Source organism: Tursiops truncatus, unplaced genomic scaffold (genome assembly GCF_011762595.2).
Source record: "Tursiops truncatus isolate mTurTru1 unplaced genomic scaffold, mTurTru1.mat.Y mat_scaffold_39_arrow_ctg1, whole genome shotgun sequence".
Classification (NCBI taxonomy): domain Eukaryota; kingdom Metazoa; phylum Chordata; class Mammalia; order Artiodactyla; family Delphinidae; genus Tursiops; species Tursiops truncatus.
In genome coordinates this window covers 852,987-867,220 of record NW_022983296.1, presented here as the reverse complement: position 1 = coordinate 867,220, position 14,234 = coordinate 852,987, and the positions used below count along the sequence as shown (strand labels likewise).

Sequence of the window (14,234 nt, the reverse complement as noted above, 5' to 3'; positions counted from 1 at the left end):
CATGTTGCGCTAACAATACAGTGGACCCTCCGTTGCTCTTGTGTCTTTGGGAGTTGAGTGCACACAAAATTTGTATGATGGATCCAGGCACGAACTTCCAGTTTTCCTCTTGGCTCATACCTGCTATGCCAGGGGAATATCTTTCCCTGGGAAATCAGCTCAAAGGTTTTGGAGAGAAAGGCTGCACAGGTGTAGGTTGGGACCAGCAACACTTGGCATGGACGACTGGCAAACCAAGTGAATTGCTAAGGGTTCCTGATATGAGGAAACAGGCTGAGGACATAGGGAGGCCAGGCCTGCAGAGTGAAAGTTCTTCTTGCCTGTAGGTAGCTCTGGGTGTGGGTGGAGGAGAGACATTGAGGGGTTGAGATGCCAGCTGCCTGTCCTGGACTGCAGAAGGAGGGGGCAGAAAAGCAGGAAGTGTGGCTCATGTTTGTTTCTGACACACTCATCGTTCTGGTTCTTGACTCCAGGCTGTAAGGAGGAATTTACTCTTGTTTTGCAAAGTTGGCTTTACTATTCCAATCCTCTACTTTTCCATTTACTCTTTTCAAAAGATATATATAAACTTGCTATTTTCATTAAACAGCTTGTCATCCAACATTTTTTCCAAGTCAAGAGCTATACATCTAGCTCATTAAAAAATATATCAATTAAACCAAACCAAAAATGATAATACTGTATTGTCTGAATGTACTTGAAATTTACTTACCTAGTCCCTCTCAATGGCTGTTTTCTAAATGTTCTGTTCTTAAGTAATACTGAGATCAATATTCTTAGTACACATGTATTTGCACAAATATTCCCACCTACCCACTTCTTGTCATTTGACTTTTCTTGTGGAATATGTAAAGATCAATTAGGTGGTAAGTTATCAATCGTTTCCTCTATGGCTTCTGGGCTCTGGATTTTATGTTTAGTACATCTCCACTCTGCAATTACAGAATAAAATGTCGTCCGTGTTTTCTATTGGTACGTTCATGGTTTCAGCTTACAGTTCACGGCAGTCCATCGCCCTGCAGAATTTTCCTTGTTTACAGCGGCCGGCGGCCCAGGAATAGCGTGAAGAGCGCGTCTCCTTCGCGGCAGCCTCCCGGCACCACCTCCCAGCTCCTCGTCTCCCGTCTGCTGCCGGGGTCGCACCGTGTCGTGCCGAGCCGGGCGCTAGCTCCGAGGCGGACTCCCCGAGACGAGCTCGGGCGTTTTGGGCGGCCGGCACTACACCCTCGCCGTATCGGCGATCGGGATCGGCCGGGGACGTTCGAGCGGTGGTCGGGCGCCACCTGGCGGCCGCGTTTTATATCGTCCCTTGTCATCCGGAGCTTCAGCGTCTTCGCGAGGGCTGACATTCGGACGACCGGGCGCGAAGGGCAGCGTTCCGGGACGCCGGCTATCCGTGGTGTGGCGATTGTCCCGGTGGTCGCGGGGCATGGCTCCTCCTGCGGTCGCTGGAGATTGGGTGTGTAGGTTTATCGAGGCTGTGATCGTTGCCGCGCTCCTTAGTGAGTTGTGAGGGTTGCCTGGCTTGGTCGACCAGCAACCGCCCGTGCCCTCCAGCCACGGGAACTGAGCGGACTCGACCCACCTGGGCCGCCCGCCGCGTTTCTGTAGGAGGGGTTTCTTGTGAGCCCTCCGCGACGCGCTTGAGGCTTGATGGTCCGTCCTTCTGAGTCACTTTAGGTGCGTTCATTTTCTACCACTTCGGTCCACCCAGCGTTCCCACTCCGGAACGTGGGGAACGCACCAGGCACGTAGCGTTGAGGCCGTTGGAGGGCCCGATGTGCTTGTTGACTGGCGCGCTTGGGTCCCTGTCTCCGGGGCTATGGGCGCTTGCTGCTCTCGCGGGATTTGGACGGGCAGACGGTGTAGTGTGAGGCCGGCGCTGCGCTCCCTAGAAGTCGTGAATGGTGGGTCTGCTCGGTTCGACCACCACTCCCTTGTGTCCCTTGCGCGTGAAACGCCCACTTTGAAGCAGTGGTCAAGAGAGGGTATCCATCCCCGGAGTCGTCCGTGTGGCCCGGTGGTCGTACTTCCGCTTTACAAGTGTCCCCTCGGAGTGGTTCAAAGTCTCCTACGGACTTGGACGCCGACAAGTTTCTCCCGGCCTTCTCTCTTGATCCCGTTTGCCCTTATTCCCAAATATGTTTTTCTCCGCAGTGGGTAGGGCCCGAATGGCATAACGAGGAGGCACTGGAAGTGGGACCACGGCCTCCACGTTCTCCTTCCCACGGGACCGCCACGCCCCGTCCAATAGGACGCCCGGTGCTGCTTCTTGGCCGCCTTGGGAAAACGGTGCGTCCCGGTCCTATCGCCGTGGTGGAGCTCCCCCCCGCGTCTACTTTCTCCGAAATCCGCGAGAAGCGGTCATAGGGCTGCGCAGACGGTATTCCCCTGCAGGCCGAGCTGCGTCTACGGGGGAGTGACCGGCGTCCCACTTCTGTTGGCCACGTCGGCGAAGCGCTTGAGTGGACCAGGTCCTCTCACCACAGGTGAGAGCAAGGAAAGTCGCGGGCGAGAGGTAGGGCGCCCCAGGCGCAGCCACGGTTCCGCCTGTGGCTTGGTGGTCGGAGAAGCCTAACAAATGGGAAATGGCGAGCTGCCTGGGGCGTCTGGTGATGGTCGTGTGGAGGCATGAGGCGATGCGCAGTCCTGGGTGGGCGCGGTTGTCAGAAGCTCCTCGTGAGAATCTCGTACTGGAATGGCCTCTGAACGCGCGTGTGATGAGGAGACAACCGGAGAGAGAAATGGGACCTATGGTGGGCCAGAGGGGATGAGTTCGGAGGAGTGGAGGCGCACCTTCTCTTCCGTGCCATCCAGATCTATACCGGTGGTTTTTCCTCCATTTGGTTGTTACCTGGCGTCCGCTGCTGCAAGGAAGACTAGACCATACAGCGTCGTCCTGGCAAGAAACAATTCAGTGACGAGAATTTGTTTGGAGATCCATTCGTGTAGACACTGGTGAAGTGAGAAATTAGATCTACAGAACTGAAAATTACTATTGTGGTCGTTACTCAACAGCATTGTAATTACCATGGTTTGTAATTAGTGATAAAACTGAGTAAAGTTGAGTCACACAGTAGCCGATTAATTGGAGATGATCAAAGAGGGGTTTTCAGTATTTCTAAATGCTGCTCAATGGGCAGAGGTCAAGGTGGAGACAGCAGGTATGTGCCAGGTAAGGCTGTGACGTGTGTGAGAATAAAGAGAGGTGCTGAGAAGATTATGGAGGGTTTCTGAATGGTACAAGAGGCTGGAAAGCATTCTTAAAGATATGTGGGGGGACAGATCTGGTAAGTTGCAGTTTACAGAAAGAGAAAGGCTCATTGCTAGTCTCCACAGAAGGATTCAGCAGCAGAGTATCATCAAATTCTGTTAAAAACACCCAGGGGGCTTCCTCGTGGCGCAGTGGTTGAGAGTCCGCCTGCCGATGCAGGGGATGCGGGTTCGTGCCCTGGTCTGGGAAGATCCCACATGCTGCGGAGCGGCTGGGCCTGTGAGCCATGGCCGCTGAGCCTGCGCGTCCGGAGCCTGTGCTCTGCAACGGGAGAGGCCACAACAGTGAGAGGCCTGCATACTGCGAAAAAAAAAAAAAAACTCCAGGTTATAAATCCTTTAGAAACATAACCTACACATTTTCTAGCAGCAGAATTATGCATTGCTGCATTGTTTGTAATATAAACAGATTATTGAATATCAGCGTTCATCCTCAACATGGATTGGCAAAGTGCATTATAGTACATCATCCATTCAGTGCACTGTCGTGCAGGAAACGATGTCTTGATAGAGGATAATTTGCAAAGTACTGTCAAATGAATAAAAGCAAGCTATAACAGCACTGTGCCTAGTGTTCTATTTGTGTTTTCAATTAGGGTGCCAAGGAGAAATGTATATTCATATTTGCCTGTATGCACATAAAGACACTCTGGAAGTTTGCCGTGGGAAACCAGATACATGGCTACCTGTGGAGGGCAGGGACTCCTGGGCAAAGAGGGGGAGGCGGTGCGGGGCACAATGTAATGCAATTTTCAGGACCTTCAACCATGTACATGGATTACAACCTCTCTAGAAATCCAAGAAATTGAATTTTTTAAACCTCCAAGGATTAAAATGCATTTACTATTTCTACCGAGTACATGTCAAGTTTGTTTTACTATGGAGCTATGCCTTCTCTAAAATGTCTACTCAAGCCTTCCATGGTGATTTTGACTATTTTCCCTTACTTTGGTAGCAGACAAAGAAAACCAGGGGAATCAATGATGTGTAGTTCATCAGCCCCTGCTGTGGCTCCCCTGCATTTTTCTTTCAAATAGTTTATACACTTTTTTTTTTGGTGCTATTTTCATAAGTTTTATTTGCAAGAAAGAGGATAGAGGAGAAATAAAGCTGTATTAGGGTTTTGCTAGGGTTGCCAGAAAAAGTGCAGACTGGGAGGCTTAATTTTCTCACAGCTCTGGAGGCTTTGAGTTCAAGATCAAGGTGTCTACAGGTTCAGTTTCTTCTGAGGCCTCTCTCCTTGCTCGCAGGTGGCTGCATTCTTACTGCATCCTCAGATGGACTTAACTCTAGAGCTGAGTGTGCATGGCTGTGTCCTAATCTTCTCATAGGGGCACAGCTCTGGATTAGGGCTCACCCATATGACCCATTTTAACTTCATCATCTCTCCTAAGGCCTATTCCCAAATACAGTCACATTCTGAGGTACAAGGGTCTGGACTTCAATATGTGAACTTATAGGGTTTCAGTTCAGACCTGAAGGGAAGCCGCTCCCTGTTGGTTGAAGCAGAAATCTCAGAGGAGAGAGGAGTCTTCCCACATGGCCTAGAACTTCTTGACACAGCCAAGTCATGACCCATAAGCCTGATTCCGTGGTTTTGCATGTCTCTGTGACAGAGTGGAGGTCAGGGAATGACTAAGGAATTATGTCCTCAGTACATTGTCACTAAATATTTCTGCCTTTTGGAGGCCAGGTGTTCACAAAAGTAAAGAAGTTATGTTTTGCTCAGCAAGTTCTGGCCTTGGAAGGTACACAACGCACTGAGGAGTCAACCTAAGTGTCTCCCATATCCTGATCAGGCCATGGACACAGGAACAGGAGACAGCCATTAGAGGCCACAGCCTTGCTGGGAAGCAAGTGCATCACCAGTTTAGCTCAATCAGATCTGTGTTCTAGGTACTGAGCTTGAGGAGGACGTCAGTCCTGGGACACTGTGGACATGATGCAGAAAAATTACCTTAAACCCTGAGTCATATTAAATAGAAAAACTGTGAGATATTAATTCTTATTGCCTCCACTGAGCTATAAACTTGGTGAAGGTGGTTATGTTATACGTTTCACCTCTTAGTCTCCTGAAAATTCCACATGCTGGATCCCTTGAGACTCTCAAAAAATATTTGTTACTTTAGTGAGTCGTGTGGGAGAGAGCTACCTGATTTTTCTTGAAGACTCTTGTCCTATGATAATTTACAAAATCCAGAACACTTGGGAGATATGTTCTCCCTTAAGTATCTGATGGATACTGTGGACCCTCCACCTAGTAATGCACATGCACAGACACAAACACATTGCTGCAGTCGGCCTCAAGTGTTCTATTTCCCTCTTTTCAAGCTCATAGACCAACCCTTTAGCATTCTATGTGTATGGGCTTTATACTCCTTTTGTGTGTGTGGCTGTGTGTGTGTGCATCAAGAAAGAAAAAGTTAATGGATTTGAAGGGAGAGAACACATCATGTAGCTCCTGCCCTCTCTCAAGCCAATCCGACAGCAGATAAACTTAGGACATAGGCATTCTCCACGGGGACCATCTCTTTTCCCCAGGTCTTTATTTTTCTTTATTTTTAACTTTATTGGAGTATAATTGCTTTACACTGGTGTGTTAATTTCTGCTTTATAACAAAGTGAATCAGCTCTATAGCCTGGTCCTTATTGATTAGCACCATTCTCATTGGAGGAAGAATGGAACTCGGGAGGGGGACCAAGTCCCTCTGACTTCCCTGGCTGAGGGTGGGAGGGGTGCCCCTACCCCTGCCCCTGCCTCTGGTTACTCCCTGAAATGTAGGGGCCACATGCTCAGCTGCAGAAGCAGAAAAGCCACTCCTCTTCTCTGTGCTTAGTGTTCTCATGCAATATCTCTTCCAATATTTTCACTTTCAGCATATGAGTGTCCTTACTTCGAAGTGAGTCTCTTGTAGACAACATATAGTTGGACCCTTTTTATGTCTATCTTGTTCATTTTTGTTTTTTTAATGTTATTAAATACCTATATTTTAGTATGAAACATAATTTTCTTTATATTTAAATCTATAAGACCTACATAATTTATCTTAGTATCCAAATTGGTTTAAAAACAGCCACCCTGACGCTGTATATTAAATAATTCAACATTTTACACTTAACTTAAAACGACATCCCTATCACATATTACAATTTTTTTCCTTTTCCTCCTATGTCATAAGAATGTCCACAGGAACTGAATTTAGTTGACTTCTTTAACTGTATAGAATACCTAGTCGTATTATATGAGAAGGCCATGGCAGGAGAGAAATATAATTCTACACACTAGTATGTATTCTAGACTGAAGAGTCTCTTTCACTGACCATCAGACTATTTCTACTTGGCTTTGTATTTCCAGTGAAGTTACACTTTCATATCCGCATGGATAGCATGGCTTAAAATGCCCTGTACATCCTCAATATACCTGTGAATTCATTTATCGACATCATTTGGTGCCTACTGTGTACCATGCACCAAGCTAAGGAGTGAACCAGACAAATACAACTCTTCCCACAATGGGCATGAATATTATCTGGTAGAAGACAATCCTTAAATATTCACACCAATAATCCATCACAGCTGTGTTTGGTGCTACAAAGTATACCCTTTGCAGCTGAGAAGTCTCGTTTCCAGATCTGTTCACTTCTGCATACTTTGAGTGCACAGCCGATTTCCAATTCCCAATGAAAAATACCAGAAGGAACTTGGAGAATTATCTTCAGAGTATTTACAAGATGTCATAAGCTAATGAGAGGAGTAGGAAAAAATAGTTAAAACAAACCCCTAAAATATTAGGCAACAAAGTCTCATGAGCTCAATGCACTTGGAGACAGTCCTTTAAACTCTCAGGTCTATATCCTGAGCAAAGCCAGGCCCATGACAGGTGAGGTCCCAAACAAGTTAAATAAGATCAAGAATGTGGCAGAAAGGCAACTCCAATGCTGGATCATTTTGCCTTTTGAAAGGGAAAACCTGTTACTACCTCTTTATGTACTGTGCCCTATTTTCCTGGGGTGTTCCTATTCTCTACAATGAATAGGTTTCAAAACTGTGGGCAACTGGAAAGAATAATGTTAATAGCCGACAGAAACAAAAAATTCCTTTATGAGAAAAAGAAAAAAGAAAACCAAAAAAACCACAAAATTTCCAACAAGCAAATTTTACATGCATTGAGGCTACAGAGTCACTGACAGTGATTAAACCACAGAGCACCAGTTTTCCAGCTCAAACTGGAAAGGATTTTTTTTTTTAAATTAAAGTAGGTATGTCTGAGGGCATCTAAATATAAGTAATTCTTTTCTTTGTAAAAAATTTCTCCCTCGGGGTGGGATAGGGAGGGTGGAAGGGAGACGCAAGAGGGAGGGGACATGGGCACACATGTATACATATAGCTGATTCACTCTGTTACAGACCAGAAACCAACATAACATTGTGAAGAAAATATACTCCAATAAAGATGTTAAAAAAAAAAGTTCTCCCTCAATGAACCCATTTTGATGGTAATAAATAAATATGACTTCATAATAACCTAAAAAAAAACCCCAACTTAAGTTTTTGTTTCTTTTGTTTTTTCAGTACACGGGCCTCTCACTGCTGTGGCCTCTCCCGTTGCGGATCACAGGCTCCGGATGCGCAGGCTCAATGGCCATGGCTCACGGGCCCAGCCGCTCCGTGCATATGGGATCCTCCTGGACCGGAGCATGAACCTGTGTCCCCTGCATTGGCAGGCGGACTCTCAACCACTGCACCACCAGGGAAGCCCCAAGAGGCCAATTTAAAACAAAAACAAATGGGTAACTTGTATTTTTACTTTAAAATAAGTTTGAGATTTCTGAAGTCTGTGCTGATGAAAGAGGATGCCAACAAATTCACTCATCACCATACATAAAGTTAAGCTTTCTAAACTAAATCTCTTTAGCATGAGATCAAAAACAGTCTGCTCTTAGAAGATTCCCCAAATGCTATCTCTTCCAATTCTTTAAAAGCTAGCTTCTGTTTCTTCAAGAAGCAAAATACATTCATTTTTTCAAACACCATAGGTATCTGAAATGCAAAATAACCAGCAAGCCACATTCTTTTCCACAGAATTAGCGGGAACTATCACCTGTTTCTCAGATTGTTTATGTCCCTGTTTCTTTTTTTCACTGGCAGGACGGTCCAGAACCTCTATTTTGCCTTTTCCATCTTCTGAATGAGGAAGCTTAATTGTATCAATGGTGACTTCATCTTCAGAAGAGGTGCTATCATCTTCATCCTCAAATTCTGAACTGTCCTCTGAACTGTCTTGTGAATTCTCTTGTGAACTGTCATCTTCTTTGAATCAGACTGATTCATCTCAAACAAGGTCATATCCATTTGCATAACTTTTCCGAGAGTGTCAATATTTTCAATATTGAAATGACCAGGTGGTGCAGTTGATATTCCTTTCCTTAGCTTTTCGTTTGCCTGAGCCATCTGTGGGAGAAAGCTCTGTACCTGGTCCAATAGGGGACTCCTCTCTATCCTGTTTGAAGAGTGGAATTTTTTCTGGAATTATGCTTGGAGTTGATGAGCAACCTGTCCCATATACCTCCGCGGCCGCCCCTGCCCTCCATCAGCAGCTCTCTGGACACCAAGACCCTGGAGCTGACCGGGAAAATGACGAACAGCTCGCATCGGGCTGGGATTTGCCATGGACCTCCCTGCTGCTCGCCCGTCTTCAGAGCAGCCCCTCCAGGCCCAGATGCCGGAAAAAGGCTGGGGACATCTTTGTTTTTTAACTGATGAGTTTAAGACATATATATATAAATTACTGATATGGAATGACATTTAATTGCCAATTTGTTTTCTGTAATGTCATATAGCTTTTCTGTCCCACATTTTCTCACATACTGACATCCTCACCAGACAAGTGCTGCCACCCTGATCTTGGACTCCCCAGCCTCCAGAACTGTGAGAAATAAATCTTTGTGTCAAAACCACACAGTCTGTGGTATATTTGTTACAGCAGCCCAAACTAAGACAAACCCTATTAAAATGGTTGTGTAATTATATGTGCTAAATGGTTAATATTCACCCACAACAAATATGGCACTTTAACTTGAAAAGGGCCTGCAGTTTGCTGGTTAATCTGGGTGGTAGAAGGGTTGCAGCTTGTGGGTGATTGTGAAGCAGTGAGAGAAGGGTGATTTGAAATCCCAAAAAGCTGTAACGTCTGATGTGAGTGGGGTAGCTGTTGGAGGTGTGTGCAAGTGTGTGTTTTGTGTTTTTCCACCTGGCTAGGTCCTCTGGGTGCAGCTGTGCATTCATTCACCAACTGTTTCTCTGGACAAAATTACATGTGAACACAAGCGAGATTCAGAATATGTTCAAATAGTTCCCTGTAAGTTAGGCATGTTAGAGCAATACTTATTGCAACTCTGACAATGTATTAATATCTTTCTCCTGATGGCTATGAAACAGCATATATGACCTTTAATCTGGGGCTCCCTAAGGATCACGAACTGCAGGTTGAAGGAATTGAAGAAACGGGATTTAAACAATTATTTTTAAATAATTAATGTAATACATTATGGAAAAAGGAGTACTAAGGTTTAAAGCTTACCTTGGCTTCCATGTTCCGTTGAGTCATTTTCTCTAATGAATTCAGTTCTCAGATTATGCAACCAAAAATCTTTAGGCTTTTGTATAGTTAAATATAGAATATTAGAATATAATGCTAATGTAGTATGAGCTTCAATAGGTGTGGAGAACAACATTTTGAAATATGAAAATCCATAAAGCAGGTTAGTTTTCCATAGGCACCATAGTCTGTGCTGTCTAACTTTAGATTTAGAAAAATAATGCCTGACTATCTGAGATGGTTAAAGCCAGTTTTTCAACTTTTCTTGTGGTGGGGCCCCACACTGTCTTAACAACATCTTCAACTTACATTGATTAAACAACTCTAAACTAAATGCACGTCAAGAAATATCAATAAATCTTTACCTAATTAAAAATAATAACCCAGAAATTTTCATCTATATTTGGATGCTTCAGCGTTTTAAATTGTTTTTACCCTGATTATGTGAGTAATGTGTGGTCAAAATTTATAAAGTACCAAGAAAATAAGAATTATGCACATCTCTATCACAAGAAAGAGCTAGTAAGAGTTTTATATATTACACTCCTCATAAACTCACATGTAAATATTGTTGATTTCCCCCTTTCTCCATATTTGCATAATGTAATGTAATATATAATTTTTGGAGCAATGCATTGAAAGAATGCAAGATGGGGCATCTGATTTACAGACGACACAACCCATCTTCAGGCCTGGTCTAAGGATTTAAATTAGATTCCCAAAGTTACGGGTTAACATATGTAACACATAATGTAAATAGTAGCTGCTGTGATACATTTATTGACCTGTATTTAAGTATCTTCATAGACATTATGATAATGCCTGAATAATGTTACGTCAGGAACCTGGGCAATATAGTTTAACCATTTCCTTGCTAGTTAGAGTAGATTTAGGGCTCTTCGCAATTTCCATCTTAACAGTAAACTATTTGAATACCTTTTCTATGTACAAACACGTTGCCATATCATTTTTCCCCCGTTAGTAGTAGAATTCTAAGGATGAATTACAAGAGGTTTATTATCACCTCTTTAAAAACTGCTTTCTAGAAATGTACCAATTTATGTATGTGGCTGTTCACCACTTTGATTTAATTGTGCCATGTTTTGAAAGTTTCCCTAAAGGTAGAAAAGATTGTATTATTTTTCACTTGTGAGATCAACGTTTTATGTTGGTATTTTTATTTAATCAAAGGAATTTTCTGTGCACACCATTCATGTGTGTGTTTTAGATCTGCTTTATTCTTTCGGTTTAACTCAATTTGCATTAATGTTTTAATATTTTAAAAACTAATAGTTTATTTTTAAAAAAATAGTTTAAAAATATTAATATACAAATATTAACCTCTTGAAGTTTCCCATTTTATGTAATTTTCTTCTATCCTTTATATGTTTGAGATTTTCCCATCTAGAAACCATATACATCTGTATATTTTTTTAAAATAAAAACCTGTTTGAATGTATATCAAATTTCTTTTTATGTTTGAGTGAAGATGTAAATACTTTTTAAAGAAAACTAACTACCCAGTTTTTCATCACCACTTATTGTATGCTCCATAATGGCTTCTATTGACTGTAATACCTTTATCATATAGGCTCTCATCCTAGAATCTACATTTAGGGTAACGCTAGTCTCAGCTACGAATTGGCACTCGTCATCTACCTCCTCAGGATTAAATCATGTGCTGGTGCAGCTGCTGCAGCCGCTGACCTTCAACACTCCCTGAAAGGAGTTCCGGGTGGAGAGCAGAAATGAGGCACTCTGTGCTCGGAGCAAACTGCAGGACAACTTCAGAGAGTTAGATACTTTCAGGAGAAGATTTTATGAGCCCAATTCTTGTATCCCCTCATATCTAGAAAAACACTAAGATCTTTCATGGTGAGGTCTGCTCTCAAGACTAGCAGCAACCTTCGCGAGACTAACAGAAACATTCTGCAAAAAATATATGTTCTCGATTGCATATACTCCCCATTCACCAAAATCACATATATACTGATTCTCCCCTGCCTCTTTGGAGTAGTTCTCAGAGCTCTCTGAAATGCAGTCTCCTGGGCTGTACTCCCATTTTGCCCCAAATAAATCTGAACTTGCAACTCTCACGTTGTGCATTTTTTTAAAAGTCGACAGTAGTTTACCATTTTCTGTATTAGAACCACACTCTAATTTAGCTTTATAATATATACAATTAGTAAGGCATCATTCACTCATTCCTTCAAAAAAAATTCTAGCTTGACTTTTAACTAAGCCTTAATTACTTTCTTAACAACATACTAGGATTTTGATGGAAGTTATTAGAATTAAATCGAGAATGGTAGATCTCTCTAATATTGGTACTCTACAGAAATCATGGTATTTTCTCTTTTTTTTTGGTCTTTTTAAATGGTATTTTGTAAATTTGATTTTTTCAACTTATTCATTCTCTATGTTCCTTTAAAATACGTTTATTTAAATTTTAGTTGCTTTTTTATGAAAGAGATTTATACATATGTTTTCTATATCTTAAAAGTAGAAAGTCAGCCGTTTTGTGCACTCTTTATGATTCTTGTCCATTGAACTGTTATATTTTAGGATTTTTAGTGCCGTTTCATTAACTATTGGAAATCTCATAATTTCTGAAATGTCCTTTAGCATTCAACAATTCATAATTATTAATTAGTATTTTAATAAGATAGGACTTTAAAAATTGGGGTATAGTTGCTTTACAATGTTTGTTAGTTTCTGCTGCACTGCAAAGTGAATCAGCTATATGTATGCATATATCCCTCTTTTTGGATTTCCTTTTCATTTAGGTCTCCACAGTGCATGAGTAGAGTTCCCTGTGCTATACAGCAGGTTCCATTAGTTATCTATTTTATACATAGTAGTGTATATATGTCAATCCCAATCTCCCAATTCATCCCACCTCCCTTTTCCCCCTTCGTGTCCATACATCTGTTCTCTATGTCTGTGTCTCTACTTCTGCTTTGGAAATAGGTTCATCTGTACCATTTTTATAGATTCCACATATATCCGTTAATATACGATATTTGTTTTTCTCTTTCTAACTTACTTCACTCTGTATGACAGTCTCTAGTACATCCACGTCTCTACAAATGACCCAATTTCATTCCTTTTACTGGCGAATAATATTCCATTTATATATGTACTACATCTTCTTATCCATTCATCTGTTGATGGAGACTTAGGTTGCTTCCATGCCCTTTCTATAGTAAATAGTGCTGCAATGAACATTGGGGTGCATGTGTCTTTTTGAATTATGTTTTCTCAGGGTGTACGCCCAGTAGTGGGATTCTGGGTCATATGATAGTTCTATTTTTTTAGATTTTTAAGGAATGGCCATACTGTTTCTCATAGTGCCTGTATCAATGTACATTCCCACCAACACATAAAATTGGTGTGGTTTTGTTTGCACCATTTATGTCTGATATCAGGGTTAAATTATTTTCACAAAATACAGATTTCCTCTATTCTATTCTTGATTCTCTGAAACTATTTGTTACTTTTGTAGTCAGCTGTTTTTTTTTACTTGTATAAACCCATACATGATTTTCAGAAGTAATTGTTGAAAAACTTATTTTATGTGCTTTCTAGCTTATTTTCTTTTGTTTTAGTTGTTTTAAATATTGCTGTTGAGAATTCATATTTTTCCAGAAAGTAGTCAATTTGTTGAATATTCTAATGTAGTTACAGTATATATATATATATTGTGTGTGTGTGTGTGTGTGTGGTGTTTGTGTGTGTCTGTGTGTCTGTGTGTGTGTGTATGTGTGTATCTGACCTGGGGTCTCACACAATACCCCTAAATCCTTGGAGTTCCCTGGGTGATAGAAGTGAGGCTTTTTTCTATGTTTTTTAAAGTGTTAATTTAAATTTTTTTTCTGGTAGGAAAGGATTACTTGCATATCACTTAGACCTTTAAAGTCTCATTTTAAGGTTTGTTAGTGCAGTTCTAGAGTATCCTAGAGTATCCTTTATTCTAGGGCTTGTGATTAGTTCCACTTCTAATATGCACAATTTCTGGTGTCTTAATGAATGCCCCATGTATTCAAGGAGGTTTCTTCACTCTGGCTGGTGAGGATTCTCAGCCATACATGAACTTTGGAAATTATTTAATGTACAGTTCTCCAGTAATTGTTCTTTCTGCAGAAATTGTTCCTTCCCAGCTTGTGAAATTTCACCTGTGTGTGCTCAGATTAGTACTCGACAGAGACTCAGAGGGATAATCAGGCAGTGGTGGAGTTCTCCTCTGGGTAGCTCCTTCCTTTTGGATGCCCTGCCCCACAAATTATCACCCCCTGGACCTCCCAACTCACTGTGTTCTCTCCCTGCTCTTCCATTGTGGTCCCTTCCTCTCAGTTCACCTGT

General features: G+C 42.1%; 1 pseudogene; it reads right to left on the bottom strand.

Annotated features, from left to right (window-relative positions):
• Positions 1 to 7,856: 7,856 nt before the first annotated feature.
• LOC117310803 (NOP protein chaperone 1 pseudogene) lies at positions 7,857 to 9,866 on the bottom strand (annotated as a pseudogene).
• Positions 9,867 to 14,234: the final 4,368 nt, after the last annotated feature.